The sequence below is a fragment of the Ursus maritimus genome, unplaced genomic scaffold (assembly GCF_017311325.1).
Source record: "Ursus maritimus isolate PB19 unplaced genomic scaffold, ASM1731132v1 scaffold_4, whole genome shotgun sequence".
NCBI lineage: Eukaryota > Metazoa > Chordata > Mammalia > Carnivora > Ursidae > Ursus > Ursus maritimus.
In genome coordinates this window covers 37,452,558-37,470,256 of record NW_024426552.1, presented here as the reverse complement: position 1 = coordinate 37,470,256, position 17,699 = coordinate 37,452,558, and the positions used below count along the sequence as shown (strand labels likewise).

The window sequence follows — 17,699 nt, the reverse complement described above, 5'->3', positions numbered from 1 at the left end:
AACCGGATGTAAAGAGTATTTCTTCGCCTTCGCGGGCTCCTTTCGGTGCCCATCGTATGCAGTTATAGTTAAGGGTTTGGACCTTCTTGTTTCTAGATATTGATTTTAAATCCACACATACTTTTATTCCTTCTTTGAGCTCATCTTGTAATTGCTTTTATTATTTTACTGATTAGTGTTTAGTTGTCCCTTGCTGGTTTTATTGCATGGCCTAATTTTGACCCCTTGCTCTTATCTCCAAACTAGACACGATCTCTGCTGAAGGTAAGAATCATTTTATAACAGCTCAGGATTGGGCATCAAGTGGCCAGGGCTCATGTTTCTTACCTGATTTGCGGAGCTTTCTCTTTAGTTTGACTAATCGGCTCTGGTAGCTTGTGTTTCTCCCCGTTTCTTTCCCTGTTTCTCTCCTCTTTTTCCCTTGGATTTGAATCTCCCTGTTTTCAGACCCAGGTTTATAAATTTAGCTCTGCTGCTGAGCACTCTGTTGGTTCACTGTTCAACCCAAAGGAGTGGACCCCTTAGAGATTGGTTTCTGTGACTTTGTCTTAGAGAACCATTCCTGCCCTCTGCCCAGTTTCCTGTCTTATATAGGCTTTTGCATTTGCTTCCATCTTATATAGAAAGTATTTGTTAAGATAATCAATGGACGTGAACGTTAAGAAAAATTCAATAACCACAATTTAGTCTCCATAGCCTACTTGGAGTTGAGGGGGAGAAAGTGTTTTGATTTTAAAATTCCCCTCCCGAGTACTTTTTCTTATCCTGGAAACCATTTAGTTGTTGCAATACAGATGAAAAATCCCCAAGATTTTGGAGAAAATTGTTCGTGTTTGCAGCTCAAGTTATCCGAATCATTCATATGTTAAGTATTCTGTCTCAAACATATTACTTAATTTCAGGCAGTTTAAACAAAATCTGTATTAAATCTGCCATTCAATTAAAAAAAAGGGGGGGGGGCTTTCAGACATCCACGGAGAGAGCTAGGCAAATTACCGTGGTGCCTGCCTATATCACATGTTTAAAGGAGCAAGAGGTCAGGTATTTTACAAATCTAACCCCCCCACCCCACGATGGGACTAACGACACAACCCAACCCACCACACAGATCTGCCACATAGTTCAGCAGATTGCATTTATTAACCACTTGGTACAACCCGCCACGCAGAACTGTGACACAATGCAACCTGCCACATAGAAAACCCGGCTCCACAGATAACCAAGAAAGCAATTGTCTGATTCTAAGGATATTATAACCTTGTTCAATGGAAAAAGGTTCTTTTTTCCTATAATGCCACCATTTGAATAACTGTTTATCTTAGTCCGTTTGGGTTACTGTAACAAAATACCATAGACCAGGTAGATTACAGCAGGAATTTATTTCTCACAGTTCCGGAGGCTAGACATTATAGGGTCAAGGTGCTGACAGATTTAGTGTTTGCTATCTGGACAGCCGTCTTTTCAATGCAATCTAACATGGCAGAAAGGGTTAAAGAGCTCTCTGGGGTCTCTGTTATAAGGACACTATTCCCTTAATAAAGGCTCCGCCCTCATGACCTCATCACTTCTCAAGCCCCACCTCTAAATACCGTCCCACTGGGGATTAGGTTTCAAATATGAATTTTAGGGGGACACAAACATTCAGCTCATGGCACTGTTCCTTTCCTTTCAAAAACTATTAAATGTTTGCCTACCATGTACCAGGCACTGCACTAGATGCTGGTGGATCTAAGAGAAAATAAGATGCTATTTCTGACCTCCAAACCTCATAGATCAGTAGGCAACATACTTATGAAAAATAATTTATCTTTGTGTTACAGAGGTATTTCTCTAATACAGTTCCTCAGTGTACAGAGAATAGAAGTAAATCCAGAATTGGCTCATAACCTGGCCATGCCTGAAAAGTGATCTTTTTAGTATTCCAGAAATGATCCTTTAGGGTTTCCAACTTTGAAAATGTTCGCAAAAGACGGATGTATAAAACAAATATATGTGAATTTATTGATTTACAGTAAGAAATACAATTATAGGAGGAATAGATGTTTATATTCATTCTCTAGGCATTTTCTTTCCTTCAGGCAAGCTGTGTTAAAAGACAAATTATTACACTACTGTGTTGTGCACAGAGTATCGGAGGAAGGGACTCTTGCTGCTTGATCCTCATGCGTATGAGTCTATTTTGTCCATTTCCATGAAACCTGGCAGATGAGTTCCATGCCGCATTCCTCTTGCATAAGCCCTTATCGCTCAACAAACACTACGCCAAGCAGGTTGGAACACGTCCTCTGCTTATTGGCTCCGTATTCACTCATGTCCAAGAGATCATCGGAACAAAATTTAAGCAAGAGTCATAGATTATATGCCAGCTAGTTCTACATTTCTTTTAGCTGAAACCTAGATCTTCCTTGAGTATACCACTTTCTTTGCATCTCTCAGTCTTGGACTACTCACTTTCTTGATGGTTGGAAAATAAGATTGTGTCTTTTATTCTCTCCATTGCAACGCCATGATGATTATTACACAGCTTTTTAGTAAAATGTCCTCCGCCATTTAGATTCATGCTATTATGTTCAGTTATCTTTTGCCTTTCCTTTTCCTTCCCTTCTCCTGATCTCTAGCTCAGTCCTCTTCATTCACTGGAGAATTTGGCAGAGAGCGAATCACATTCCTTTGCACTTGAATTCCTTCCTCGCTCTTCCCACTCTGCACTAGTATCAACAATTCTATTAGTGTGGAATTTCCATAGTACAGAAGTTACTCTGACTATCGTGACTGTGTATGTTTCTGTAGCAATTCATTAAACATTCATGTTGTAGTTTAAATCTTTTAGTGAAATCTTATTTTCATTATATCCAGATATTTAGAGTTATTCCTCAATCTCTTCTATGTGTTGCCTGTAGATATTAGCTGAAGTGTTGGCAGAAAGTGAGTACCAGGTTTTCTGGTTAGAGAAATAATAGAAGAGTTAGAGAAGGCTTTATAAGAGCTCAGTTTTAAAAGCTCAGTAGGAGTTCACCATGCTGGCTGGAGGGCAAAGGCCTTCCAAGGGGGAGACACATCAACGAAGACATAAAGTCATAAAAGAGCAAGCTAGATCCTGAAGTCATTGCGAAGAATGCTTGGACACAAGGCTGGACATCTAGCCAGAGATTCTCGATCACTGTCCTCCACCTTGGTGTCATCCACCCACCTGCATATGTAGAATAAGCCTTTTGGTCTTTAGTAGTAACACATTTACAGCCTTCTTGCACTTCGTCTGAGTTCTTGAACTTCACTCCATTCTATCCCTTACGTTATCCATCTTTTTTTCCTGTCATCCAATCAACACAACTGCCACACCTCAGGCAGGTGTTGGGCCAGAATAAGGCAGTTGCCAGATAATGGAGAGCCTAGTACAGGCAGATTTTGCTTTATCATTTTGGCCAACAGGAAATCATTTATGTGATTGGAAACCCAACACATGTTATTAAGAGGAACAGCGTGGCTTGCGTGACAGAGAGGATGGGCTGCCATTAGCTTCGCCATACGTCATTAGCAGCATTAAAAACATAATTAATTTAACTCCACATGATTCTTATTGCAAGTTGAAAAATTCTTAAGGTAAAGCTATTCTGAAAGCATAGACAATAGTAAGGATGATAGAAAAGTGCTTTAATAGACTCTTGCCATTCAAACGGCCAACAAGAGAAAATGCTCCTTCTTCAGTTGAAAGGAATTTCTGCAACAAGGTTTAGGCTTCTTCAGCTGATGTCATGACATATCATATGTTTACTTTTTAATGTATTTGAATATTATACCCCTTAAGGAGTCTGTACCAAAAACATGAGCCATTTTTTCCTAATTCCTGATCAGCTACATAGGGATTAGATTTCATCTTTAGTATCTGACCTGTTTCTTGACAATAAATGATAGAGACTGACTCATTCATAGCTTGGCAGATATAGAAAAATAATGATCCATTTGTTACTTAAAGAAGAAAGATTTATGATTTTTGCTACTGGAAAACTTTGTAGAGGAAGATTGCTGAATCATAGATGGTCACTCTGTTATCCACATCTCTCCAAATAATCTCTTTCTTGACACTGATAAACAGTTTTCCTGGGTTCTGCCCAACCTTCGGGGAACCAGTGACTCTGATATACTGTTGAGGAGATTGATCGCCTTGCAGACACCAATAGTTTTTTTTTTTTTTTTCCTGACATCAGTTTTTTATTTTCTGCAAAGTGAGGGCCACCACTCTCATTGGTCCTTGGGCATCTGTTCATCTGACGATGGGATGCAACACAATCAACTGAAGCCCAGGAATTGGAACAATGGAGCAGTGATGACTATAGTTCATAAAAAACTAAGAAACCACTTTAAATATTTTCAAAGACTTCAATATAGTTGAGGTATGGGAAACATTTAATGGACTGGATTTCATGATGTCTTATAGTTTCATCTAGCTCTTAAATTCTATAACATGAATCATGCTTTAACAGGACTCATATCAATGTGAATTATAGTCTCATCTGGGAAAAATGAATTTAAACAGTCATATGATTTAGTTGCACGTGAACCTGTGAACCTCTTAGTGCTGCGTGAATTTGGAAACATAGCAGTAAGTCTGAGAACTCTTTTTGCACATGTTCCCCAGGCATTATGTACAGAGGAAAGAAAATGTCTTTCACTATTTTACAAATTTATGAAGATAATTTTTTGTAGATTAATTTATTTATTTTTAGAGAGAAAGAGACAGAGAGCATGTGCATACAAGCAGAGGCGGGGGAAGGGGTAGAGGGAGAGGGAGAGAGCATCAAGCAACTCCCTGCTGAGCACAGAGCCTGATCTGGGGCTCCATCTCATGACCCAGAGATCATGACCTGAGCTGAAACCAAGAGTCGGTCACTCAATCGATTGAGCTACCCAGGTGCCCCAGATTATATATATATACATATATATATATATATGTATATATATATATATATATATGTATATATATTATTGATAAATTCATTTAAAAGCTTTCAGAAACAAATTTATTTTTTTTTAAATTTTATTTATTTATTTCAGAGAGAGTGAGTGAGAGTGAGAGAGAATGAGCCGGGGGAGGAGCAGATTCCCTGCTGAGCAGGGAGCCCAATGTGGGCCTCCATCCTGGGACTCCAGGATCATGACCTGAGCCGAAGGCAGACACTTAATCGACTGAGCCACCCAGCCACCCCCAGAAACAAATTTAGTAGCTTTCCTATCTGTAAGCATGATCAAAATGTTATGAAAAAGGTAAAAGGAAATTTAGGAATATCTTAATACAAAGCATGGTAGAATAATATAGAAAACACATAATTAAAACTTTGAAATCTATTACAGAAGAGAAGATCAGTAAAGATGGGTAGATATATGTTTGTTTCTTCTAGAAGAGGAAAATAGTGAATTTGTCAATTTGTCAATTCTCTCTAAATTAATCTATTAGTGCTGTGTAATCAATCACAGTCAAATTCTTAAAGAGTTTTTTCAAAGAAAAAAATTACTCGGGGTGTCTGAATGACTCAGTTGGTAGAACATGCAACTCTTGATTTCGGGGTTGTAAGTTCGAGCCCCACATTGTGTATAAAAGTTACTTAAAAATAAAATCTTCCAAAAAAATTACTCAAAGGACACCTGTAGGAACAAACATAAGGAAATAGAATAATAGAAATAATAAAAATATGAGGCCTTGTTTTACCCACAGTAAATGTACTATAAAGTTTCATAAATTAAAAAACATTGTGGACATAGGAATAGGTCAACGGGCTAGATTAGACTCATGTATAACAGCAATTTCATGCCTTATAAATGTCATATTTAAAATTAGTGAAGAGAAATTGGATCATTCAATAAATGTTGTTATAAATAAATATGGACATTTATTCACTATTTGTACAAAAGCAGTAACAGATTTATTTGTAAAATAAGAAGTCATGTTTGCGCAAAAATCTCGGGTAAATAATTCGTAATCTTGGGGTACAGAAGGCCTTTTTAACTACAAATTAAACATAAATTAAAATTAGGATCCATTTAACATCAACATGCCCCCAAAACAAGATAGAAATTCTGTAAGCCTACATTTTCAGCATATAAATTGAAAGAATAATATCAAACATATATATATATATTAAAAACCTCTTAGAAATCAATATATATGTTGAAAATTTCTCTCAAAAGTAAGGAAAGAGAGACTCATTGCTTTTCGCTGTTGCTGGGACTGTCCTGCCATTCCCGTGAGTATGTGAAGTTTGGCTAGGAACACGTGGGGGTTACAGCAGCCTCTTATATTCGATTGGAGTGAGCATGGGAGGGTAGCTTCTTTACATTTTTTCCCCCACTACAGTTCAAAAATAAAGTTCTTCAAATCCAACACCATACTCTCACGATCTTTTCCCCTATTTCTGTGTGTTAAGATGCCCCTCAAGGCTCTCCCTACCTGGTATGGAATCAGAGCCACGTCTGACATGAACATGAAAGGATATACTTGTGTGGAAATGCTGAGCTACCGCACTGTCAGGTTTTTACTCTTCTGGGTCATTGTGACCCAACCTCTTATAGTACAAGAGCCGGAGAGCCAGTCAGCAATTAGAAACAGACATCAACGTCTATTGCTGATCAAGCAGAGGTTGAATGCAACTGCAGTGCCGAAGCCGCAGAACTCTCCTTGGTTAGTCAACTTGTGCTTGCCCCCCGAAGTCTCAGGAGATTGATATGTGCGCTCTTGTGTTTTGACCCAGCACAGGAGAAAGGATTTATCTGTAGAAGCTGCTTTAGAGAGTGCATTTGATATTAGAAATCCAGAAAAAAAATTTCAAATTTTTGAAACATCTCAAAGTTCTTCAGGCAGCCTCATATAATTATAAGTATTAATATTTGACCATGGCCTGATTTATGACCTGCCTTACCGCATAAAAATAGCATAAAAGGACATTGGAAATTATAATTCAATACTGTAGCAAATACAGCCCAAGAAGACTTTACCCAACTTTCCCGCCACTTCTCCCCCAGGAATATTTTTATGGGTCTGGGCTTAAGTATGCGGATATCCACTAGATGAACACTGGAAAAGGAAAACTGGCTAATCAATGATTGTGTGTGTACAGTGCCAAACACCCCACCAGCCCCACTTCCCTAAACTTACTAACTTTGTACTTATCAAAGAGATAAGCTGTCCGCTCCTCTGCTTGTACGTTATGGTGTGTCGTAAAGACACAGACAACTTTATTTCTCTAACAGGACCAGCTAGCATTATCCTGCGCTTCCAAATCTGATCACTAACGGAAATATCTATGCAAACACTTTCAAGCTCATTATTTTCACTTCTGTAAAATGTTTATTTAAATGAATTTGAGACTATAATTAGCTAAAATAGTCCTGCTGATCTTGCACTTTCCAGAGTCAAGTCACAGCGGTGAAAAGACCCCTGCTTAACACAAGACAAATATTTTGTGTGTTTGTTTGTTTATTATTTAGCAAACTCATACAATACTTAATAACAGCTAATGTATTCTTCTAAGAACTTTACAAATAGTAACTCATTAAATTTTCCTGATGACCTGTCTTGGTTAGCTTGGACTGTTATAAGAAAAATACCTTACACTGGGTAGCTTAAATAACATTTATTCCTCATAGTTCTGGAGGGTGGGAAGTCTAAGAACAGGGTGCCAGCTTGGTCAGGTGCTGGTGAGAGCCTTCTTTCGTTTCCTCATATGAAAGAGCAAGAAAGAAATCTGTCTCATCCTCTTTTTGAAAATAAGTCCTATAATCTCATTGAGGGTGCCATACTCATGATCTAATCTAGTCTTAATCATCTCTCAAAAGTCTCACATCCAACCATCACACTTCGGAGGTTAAGGTTTCAACAAATGAATTTTGAGGGGGTACAAACATTTAGTCCATAGCACAGCCCATTGAGAAGAGCTTATTAATATTGTATAGGTGAGTAAACAGAGGAACAGAGAGATTAAGTACCTTGCCCGAAGCATCAGTTTCTCAAGGATAGAACCAGGATTTTAAATGCCAAGAGGTTCCCCTCTACCCTGTATTACAAGGTACCATAGAGTTATCTGAAAATGTGATAGCGAGCTCCGAAACTGAGAATACTTTTGTAACATGCAATAATCGTGAATTCCATTGATTTCTAAGGATATAACATATAAAAATTAAGAACATAAAAATTGATTTTAATTAACCCATTATATTTTTATTATGCCATGCAAAATTATCTTTTCCAGCCTAATTTATTTCTCAGACATCTGCAAAACACACTATGAGCTTGTCACATAAGTTATAAACTACCCACTGCTAAACAGAGTGTGGGTACTGGGAAAAAAAACATTAAAGAGCAGTAATAGACATAATCATTATGAGTGATAGTTAATCTTATGTATCAAGTTGGAGGGTGTTTTTGGATGAGATTACCATTTAAATTAGTAAACTTTGCATAAGTGGATTGCTCTCCATAATGGGGGTGAGCCTCATCTGGTCAGTTGAAAGCCTGAATAGAATAAAAAGGCCATAGCTTCTTTAAACTTCTTTGGATAATTCTCCAGGATACTGTCAGATTGTCTTTGGACTTCATCTGCATCATTGGCTTTCCTGGGTTTCCAGCCTGGTCTATACTGCAGGTTTTGGTTGGATTCATGAGCCTCCATGATCATGTAAGCCAGTTCCTTATAATAAATAAATATCATGTGCATATATGTGTGTGTGTATGATACATGCATACATACATATACACGTATAGGATACAATAAAATGTATATGTGTGTGTTAATATATACATAGATATGCGTATGTATGTGTGTATGTTTCTTTGAAGAACTCTATTGTGCTTGGGAGTTGGTTGGATTAAAAGAATCAAATATACTTAAAGAAAACCCAACATAATACCAAGAAAAGAAATACAAATAAATGTAACAATGATACCACTGTGTAGAGTTTACTCTTAACTAAAGGATTTGAGTGATAACGTTGCGAAAATCAACAGAATAGTGTTGGAGGTTTCTAAATAGGAAGGGGGCACATGAGAATGATTTAAGAATTTGAAGCCAGCTGACCATGGCCTGATTTATTACCTGCCTTACAGCATAAAAATAGCATAAAAGGACATTGGAAATTATAATTCAATACTGTAGCAAATACAGCCCAAGAAGACTTTACCCAACTTTCCTGCCACTTCTCCCCCAGGAATATTTTCATGGGTCTGGGCTTAAGTATGCTGATATCCACTAGATGAAAACTGGAAAAGGAAAACCATTTGATCAAATGGAGGATTTGATTGTAAGGGAACATGAACCGCATCACAAATTTGGGGGAGGGATGCAATTCACAAAGTCATTCAGGGAAATGCTTCTCCCTAAAGCTGTGGGATGCAGTACAGTATCTACTATGCCCAGGGCCATATTGGTTGAATTATAGCCTGAAAATAGAGTGTACTGTAGCTCTGAAAATAGAAAAGAAATGTTAAAGCTGAGAAAACACTGTAAAGGGAGAATTGGTAAAATCTGATGATTTGAATGTGGGAAATAGAGGACTGAGGATTTAAAAAATAATATTTGGATTATGAGTCTGAAGAACATGAAGTTTGGAATTTGAACTCCCAAAAAATTCAGCTGGATTTGGAGACTCCTCCACAATTTCCTGGAAGAACTATAACTGATTGTTTGGAATGAATGGAATGGTTTATATGTGCTTGAGGCAGACCATAGTCCATTCTGCAATAAATAGGTTACCAGATTTATTATGTATATGTGTGTGAAAATATTATTAAGAATAAATGTTTAGATTTCCCAACTGTTTTATGTTGACAATTCAAGTTCTAACCCACAATAAGCAAACATTAACTTTATATTTTCCCCAGCCAGGTGTCTACTTCCCAGTTTTATAATTTTATTACAACTGCTTTTTAGGTTTGGCTGAGAGGAGTCTTCACTGCTACATTAATTTGAGAATTTATTGGGTTTAATTTTTTTTTAAGATTTTATTTATTTATTTATTTGACAGAGAGAGAGGCAGCGAGAGAGGGAACACAAGCATGGGGAGTGGGAGAGGAAGAAGCAGGCTTCCCGCTGAGCAGGGAGCCTGATGCGGGGCTCCATCCCAGGACCCCGGGATCATGACCTGAGCCGAAGGCAGATGCTTAACGACTGAGCCACCCAGGCGCCCCTAGGTTTGATTTTTAAAAGAGAAGTTCCACTATGAAAAGATGTATAGTTAAAGAGTGCCTGGGTGGCTCAGTCGGTTAAGCAACTGACTCTTGATTTGGGCGCAGGTCATGATCTCAGGGTCGTGAGACCAGGCCCCTTGTCTGGCTCACATTGGGCATGGAGTCTGCTTAAATTTTCTCTCTCTCTTTCTCTACCTCCCCCCCTCCCCTGCTTGTGCATGTGTACTCTCTCTAAATAAAAAAATCTTTTAAAAAAATAGATAGATAGATAGATAGATAGATAGATAGATAGATAGATGATAGATAGATAATACACAGTCAAAACTTAGTGAGAACAATCATTAATAAAAGCCTTGTCCTAAATTATGGATAGATTTATTATTTAAAATTAATAAAGATATATTTTGCCATTACTTATTACATGAGAAATATACAAAGGAAGGGATAGATGTAGGATTTTCTTCAGAGGTTTATTCAAAAGAATTTAGTAATCCAGAGTATGTTCATTCACATGGCTTTCTGGTATTTCTAGAATATCCTGGCACTGATGGTGCTGAAACAAAACAAAACTCTACCCTGCTATAGATAGATAGATGATAGATAGATAGATAGATAGATAGATAGATAGATAGATAGATGATAGATAGATAGATAGATATAGGTAGAGGTAGGTAGATACAGATATAGGTATATACACCTATATCTGTATCTACCTACCTCTACCTATATCTACCCTGCCATATAGATATAGATGATATAGATATAGATATAGATATAGATATAGATATAGATATAGATATATGTAGTGAGTTAGTAGATACTCCTTGGCATTGCCATTCAATTAGATATCAGATCTAATTGACGCTGTGGCATTGCCTATTCTCACATTTTCCGTGGTATTGGTCCAGTACCCAAGACGACAATTTCCAGTGTTTATCTTCCTAATCATTCTCTGTGCTTGTAGAGATGAAGCTGACAGAGATTTGGCTCTAAACTGGCCTCTTGATCCAGACCTCACAGAGCGGTGACTGAAGAAAACGCACTTCTGGACCCACGGGGCCTGTATTTACATCCTGGCCTACTCTTTACCAGCCATGTTAACTTGAGTAAGTTACTTACACTGTGTCAGTTCCCTCATCTGTACAAAGGGCAAAACCACTATACCGACTTTACAGGATTTTTATGGAAATTAAATAAGCACTTTAGTCCATGTCTTCTAGGAAGCATAGCATGAGGGGAGATTTAAGAGGCTAGCCCTTTATTTTGGTGGTTCTAGCCCAGGGTAGTAAGAGTCAGAGAAAAAGATAACTGCGGTAACCAAGAAGGTGAAATGATGTGATGTGACGTTTGTCGATCTGGGTGCTATTTCACAGCAAACCACCTAGAGAAAATGCAGGTCTCTTGGCAGTCATGTTTATTCTGTACTTGGGAATTGCCTGTAAGGGTTGCAATAGGGAATAGCCACAGAGAAGAGAAGGGAGGGAGAAGCTTTGTGACCCTTCATCTGTTCTTTCCCATTGATCAGTGTTCAAAGTTCACCTTAACGTCCAGCTGGCTCTCCTACGATTCCAGATTGCCATTCAGCCCTTGGTGTTTCCTCGAGAAACCCTGCAGAGAGGGTCATCGGAGTCTGAAAGTGGGGAGGAGAGCCAGCGCTTGGAGGCCTCTGTGGGATAGGCCATCAAGGAAATCTGAGAAGGTGTCCAGAGTGCTTCACAAAATGAATAAATATGTGTAAAGCACTTAGAAGAGTGCCCTAGGATGGTAAATAATTTGTGTGTGCGCTATTATTGCTCTGAGACAGGCTGGGGAGGATGTAAAACAAGAATGAGACTTATAAATAAAGAGTTGTATTTGATAGTGATTGTAATGAGATTCTAATTGTCCCAAGATCGTCTCTGATGTCATGGGTTAAACTGAGACATAATTACAACTCCCTCTAATAGATTAGAAACACAAAAAGGGAACTAGAAATGGTCAATTCTTGCAAGTTTTTTTCTCAACCAAGACACAAAGAGCGATTTCAGAACAGGCTCAACTCTAATTTGGATTATGACCAATGCACCCAGGGGTGCTGACCGCAGTGGGGAGAGAAATACTTCTGCCATGGTTTTGAAGCTGATGCCAGAACAATACATGGGAGACAGTATTTGACTTTCTCCCGGGAAGTCTCCATTTAATTGTATCTCTTTGTGGCTCCAAGGCTTGTGAATTGCTGGAATGCATAACTGAAGAAGACTGGATTCACGGAATATGGCATGAAAGGACAAATAACTATAACTTTGGGGGAGCAGGCATAGAAGTTTTCTAGTAGATGGAGTTCTGCCCAGAATTACAAGATCGGGCCAGATCCTTGCCCTGGTAGTGAAGACTTTCTGGTTAAAACTCTGGGATGCTTCAGGAAAAAAAATAAAAGCACAAATGTAAAAGCATGAAAATCATCCTTTGTCCACCCATAGCCCAACTCTTTTTTCCAATTTCTGTCCTATATTCGGGGTCTTAAGTTTAAGGATTCCTCAAAGTTTTTATCAGACTATTGCATTATAGTACGTTCAAAGTTATTAGTATGCCCGATAATTGCCATTTTGTAAATATACAATGTAAGTTCAAACTTACCATGTAAGTCTGAGTCATCTAGATGCTGACATAAAATTCCTTTTCTATAATTTTAACTATTTTTCAGAAAAAGATAAAAAAAATGGATGCTGTTCTGTTTCATTCTAATTAATATCACTAAAATGGAAAGAAACCAACTCTATCAGGCTTGACTGTTTGCATGTTAAGTGGGATTCCCTCCTTGAAGAAATTTTTGCATCATCAAGGGATTAAACTGGCAGCTGTCAGGCTGTTCTCATGCAAACCACAGAATTTGCCCCTCCTCTTGGGTCTGATGGAGATTTATGCCAGATGCTCAGAAGAAAGGACTGGATTTCAAAATCTAAAAGTCAGCATAGAGGGAGAGAGGATTGCAGGAGGAAAAAAGTGGATTGTTTCATCATTCTGAAGTTCTTGAAAGCTTGGGAACATGCGTTGTTAGCATATAAATTATCTAACACACAAGACATAGATACCATCAAATTAAAGATTCAAAATTCTTATCTGGTCAGAGTGGGTTTCCTCCTGGTCATATTGTTTTCTTGACTTTAGGAAAATATGGATTGATTTTGAGATGCTTGCCATAAAAACTCTAAGTTTTCTTTTATGATTGCTTCACTGAAATAGACATAGATGAAATTACCAAGAAATGATCGTTCCTCAAATTTAGGGTCTATATTCTGAATGTATAATTGCTATGTGTGTGTGTGTGGTTTTTTTTTATGGATAATGTAATGGGAAACTATAATGAAGAGTTATTTTCTTTTCATGATTATGTTTTTTTTAATCTAAAATAGTATTGCTACTCACATTTTTGTTACTTAGCAAAGAATACTAAATAAGTAAGGTTTGTTTATGGGCTCACATTTTAGAGTCTCAGATCTATGATTTAATTATTCATATATGTAGTAATTCAAAGTAAATTTAATCCTAAAAAATTCTTAAAACAGTTCTTATTTTGCAGTCATACTTTTTAGAATAACATATTAACTATACACAGCTTACATCTATTTTGCTAGAAGTATAGAACCTTTGGGGCTCCTGGAATGCTTAGTCAGAAGTGCATGTGACTCTTAATCTTGGGGTCATGAGTTCAAGACCTGTGTTAGGGGCAGAGATTACTTAAATAAATAAAAACTTTAAAAAAATTATAAAATTTTTTCTCCATATCATCTAGACCCTAGGGAAGAGGGGTAAACACACATAAAGATTTACTCTTGAAATAATTAAATTTAAGATTAGATTTCACGAATTAAGAGCTTGGTATGCAGGTCAGCTTGAACTAGCCGTTTGATTCTACCAATTATTTAAAAATATACATGAGTCCTTGCTTTCCTATTAACATTAATATTCTTTCAAATTCTACTTTATCTATTCTATCAATATTGTAAGCCCCAACTAAGCAATGTATTGTAGATAAACTTTATCACAGTAAAAGTTTAAAAATATGTATCTCCAAATAACTTTTTAAATATTGCAGAAATGCATTACTAAATTTGCGGAGAATGTTAACAGAACTATTAAAAAATAACATTTACACTGAAGAGAGACAAAACTGTATAAAAGGAGAAGGTTTTAGGATCGTTACTTTTACTTTTTTTTAAGATTTATTTATTTTAAAGAGAGAGTGCACAAGTGGAGGCCAGGGGCAAAGGGAGAGGGAGAGGGAGAGGGAGAATCTCAAGCAGACTCCCCACTGAGTACAGAGCCCAAGGGAGGGCTCCATCTCGTAACCATTAGATCATGACCTGAGCCAAAATCAAGACTTGGACACTTACTGACTGAGCCATCTAGGCATCCTAGGATTGCTACTTTAAGATAGAGTCTATTTAAATATATATATTGCTACTCACTCACTTTTTATTTAAAATGGGGGGGGAAGGCTGCAAGGATATTTTCTGTAAAAAGCCACTTAACTGAAATAACTGATAACATGATTAACTATTCAAGTCACCCCTCCCTAATCTCCTTTACAGGGATGTTTTTGTTTGCTTGTTTTGTACTCCACAGGAAAAAAAAAACCCACATATCTTTCAAATTTCCTGCTAGATAATAATCCTAGAGCAATTTCAATAACAGTGTACAGGGAAATGGATTTAGATTGTTAAAAGATAAACTGAGTCATATTAAAAAAATGTTTAGAGTTTATTTGAGCAAACATCGATTCCACCTGGGCAGCGTTCAGTCCAGCAGACAGAAAGGAGCTCTGAGGGCCTGAGCAAAATGACAGATTTTTATAGGCAGAAGGGAGAGGGAACAACGAAGTTATTCTAGACCAAAAAAGCAGGTTGGTTATTGCAAGGTCACTGTCCTTTAGGGGAGTGTGGGAGTCTAGCAGTTCCATGACCTCACTAGTGCTGATCAGGTGATTCCTGATTGATTGGTTTAAGATTCCCTTCCTGGGAGAGCCAAACTGTAATTATAGTCTTGTTTTGGTGATGTGGGGCTTAGCATGAGCAGCTCCATTTGGGCCTGTTTTCTTGTTTCAACAAGCTATTTAAATCATCTCCAACCAATCAATCAATCTAAACTTGTGTGTGTGTGTGTATGCAATCTCATATTCCAATTTGAAAATAATCGAGCTGTGATAGATATTAAATTTTTCACTAAAGATTTTAGCTTTTTCTTCTTCTGCACATATAGAAAGCTTGCCCTTTGAAATTAGGCATGACCACATGAATTACATTGGCCAATGAAATGTAAGTAGAAGCATTTAAGAGCTGAGGTACCATTTACCTTATCCCTTTCGTAAAGAGTTCAAGCTCTTCCCTAAATGAAGAGGACACGGGAAGAGCCCTTTCCCAATTTGTGATGGACTTTTGGTATTAACAAAAAAATAAACCTTTCTTGTTTAAACCAGTAAGTTATGTTCCCACATCTGAATCTAGGCTTTCCTGAGTGTCCCGTTGTCTTTGTCTCTATTCCATTCTCTCTCTGCTCTTTTCTTCCTCATTTTTTCCCTCCCAAGTACTTATAGAAATTAAAAGTGTAGTTACTCTTCTTTTAATGATGTAAAACGAAACCAGAATACCATGGCTAACTGAACTCAGTCACACAACAGTGGGTTTCTCTCTCTCTGAATATTGAGCTCCATCCGCCCCCCCCAAATACTATCCCTTCCAACTCTCTCCTCTCTACAAGCCCATCAGCACTTGATCAGTGCCCACTTTCCAGCACCTTTTACTCTAGCTATTTAATTAGAGACCTCGTGCGAGAAAGGCAGATGAAGGAAGAAGCACAAAGAGAATGAATAACAGAGAAAACTTGTTATAGAACAGGACTATAAAAATCTGAAATGGCTTTAGTCAGTATTGCTAGTTCTGTTACTAAATAATAATATGAATCTATAAATTATTTCCAGTTTGTCACCATCTGTCAAAATCCATGGTCCAGTGTATGTTTTAAAATTGGAGTCAGTAGTCGAATCCCTGACTCACAATGTGGCACAGGCCGCACCTGAATTCCTTTTAATCAGTCTTCGGAGCAGCCGTGTATCTTTTTTTTTTTTTAAGAGGACTATTCAAATGGGCACCTTAGGAAGTAAAAATATATTTTGACATGATTCCTACTATAGCATCAGTAATGAGCGGGTCAGTGGTAAACATGGACTCCAAACACAAAACCGTGTGAAGGATTATATAATATCTTACTGTTTCTTCCAAGAGTTGTTTTTGTTGTTGTTGTTTTTTCATAATTCCAAGTGGCCCTAGAAACACTTAGGTATCTCGAATGAACTTAAAACTCGGAATGGATGATGTCCATGGATTTCACTGGATGCACACTTTTGTTAGGTTGCATCATGATACTAAGGAAAAGCATTCAAATCGCAAAGACAACACTGTTTTAGTTTTCTTTTTTTTGAAGAGAGCTCTCCCCACCCCGACCCCACCCCTACTCCTGTCATGCTTTTATTTTCTCTATATTGGTCTTCGTTTCTGGACTCACTAACAGACATAAGCAATTTTAATTACTTGGTTCTGAAAATGTCTTTTGAAGAGAATTTTATATTCTGTGTTGTAGCAAATTGCAGTATTTCGGAACAGCTGCTGCCTGCCTGAGGCGGGCTGGCGTGTCAAGGCATCCCACCCACTTGGAGCCGAAGGTCGGGGACCAGAGAGCAGAGAGCTCCTGCCACCGGACTTTCACTTGCCTTTGTTGTTGTTGTTGTTGAGCTCCCATTCATCGTGATTGTTCTCCATTTTCTCCTTGAAGGAGTGGAGTTCCAATTTCTAGTGGCAAAAAATAACTTGCATTTTAATTGAAACATTTAATTTTGAATTGTATATTCACTGTAGATTTCTTCCCCTACCCCCTCCACTTTATCCATTTCCAGACTTTATTTTCATGGAATTATTATCCTTCTGGGTAAAAGTGTTCCTGTGTGTGCATGAATTGGTTGATTTTTATAGGTTATGGAAATGTCTCTTTAATTACCTTGAACGATGTGAAGGCCACAGAGTTGATTGCGACCAAGGGGAATTTAATTTTAAAAAGTATAACATTTTAAAAATAATTTCCTTAAATAATTTTAAATATGAAGGAATAAAAGTATTAGGAGTATTTGTTTCCTAGAAAACATACTCTGAAAAGGTGTTGAGCCTGCAGGATCTTTATTATGGAGAACTCCCAGACCCACACCTGTGGAGATGAGGGGAAGGAAGCAGGATTGGGCAGAGGAGAAACCCAGGTTGCATTGCAAACCTAACACGTCTCAGCTGAGCCCACAAGTGGGTTGGGAGCTTAAATGCCTTTCAGAGTTGTCCTGAACTGGGTCCAGATGGCCAGACCTTTCTATTCCCACATCTACCAGTTACTGGGCAATGTGGGCTACTCAGGAGTAGGGACATGAACTTAGGGAAAGGTGACCTCAAGCAGCTGGGCTCTGAGTCTGAAGAGATCTCTGAAGAGCGTTGTGAAAACTGTCTGTTGA

General features: G+C 37.8%; 1 long non-coding RNA gene across 3 annotated transcripts in view; it reads left to right on the top strand.

Annotated features, from left to right (window-relative positions):
- LOC103675543 overlaps nt 1-12,732 on the top strand; it is a 38,028-nt gene extending 25,296 nt beyond the window's left edge. For 2 of the 3 annotated variants that reach the window (XR_005832149.1, XR_571883.1), the window contains 2 exons: nt 11,139-11,280; nt 11,700-12,732. This is a non-coding gene — a long non-coding RNA (uncharacterized LOC103675543). The remainder of the gene's footprint in view (nt 1-11,138; nt 11,281-11,699) is intronic. The other variant, XR_571879.1, reaches the window with a different exon arrangement.
- The last annotated feature ends 4,967 nt before the right edge of the window (nt 12,733-17,699 follow it).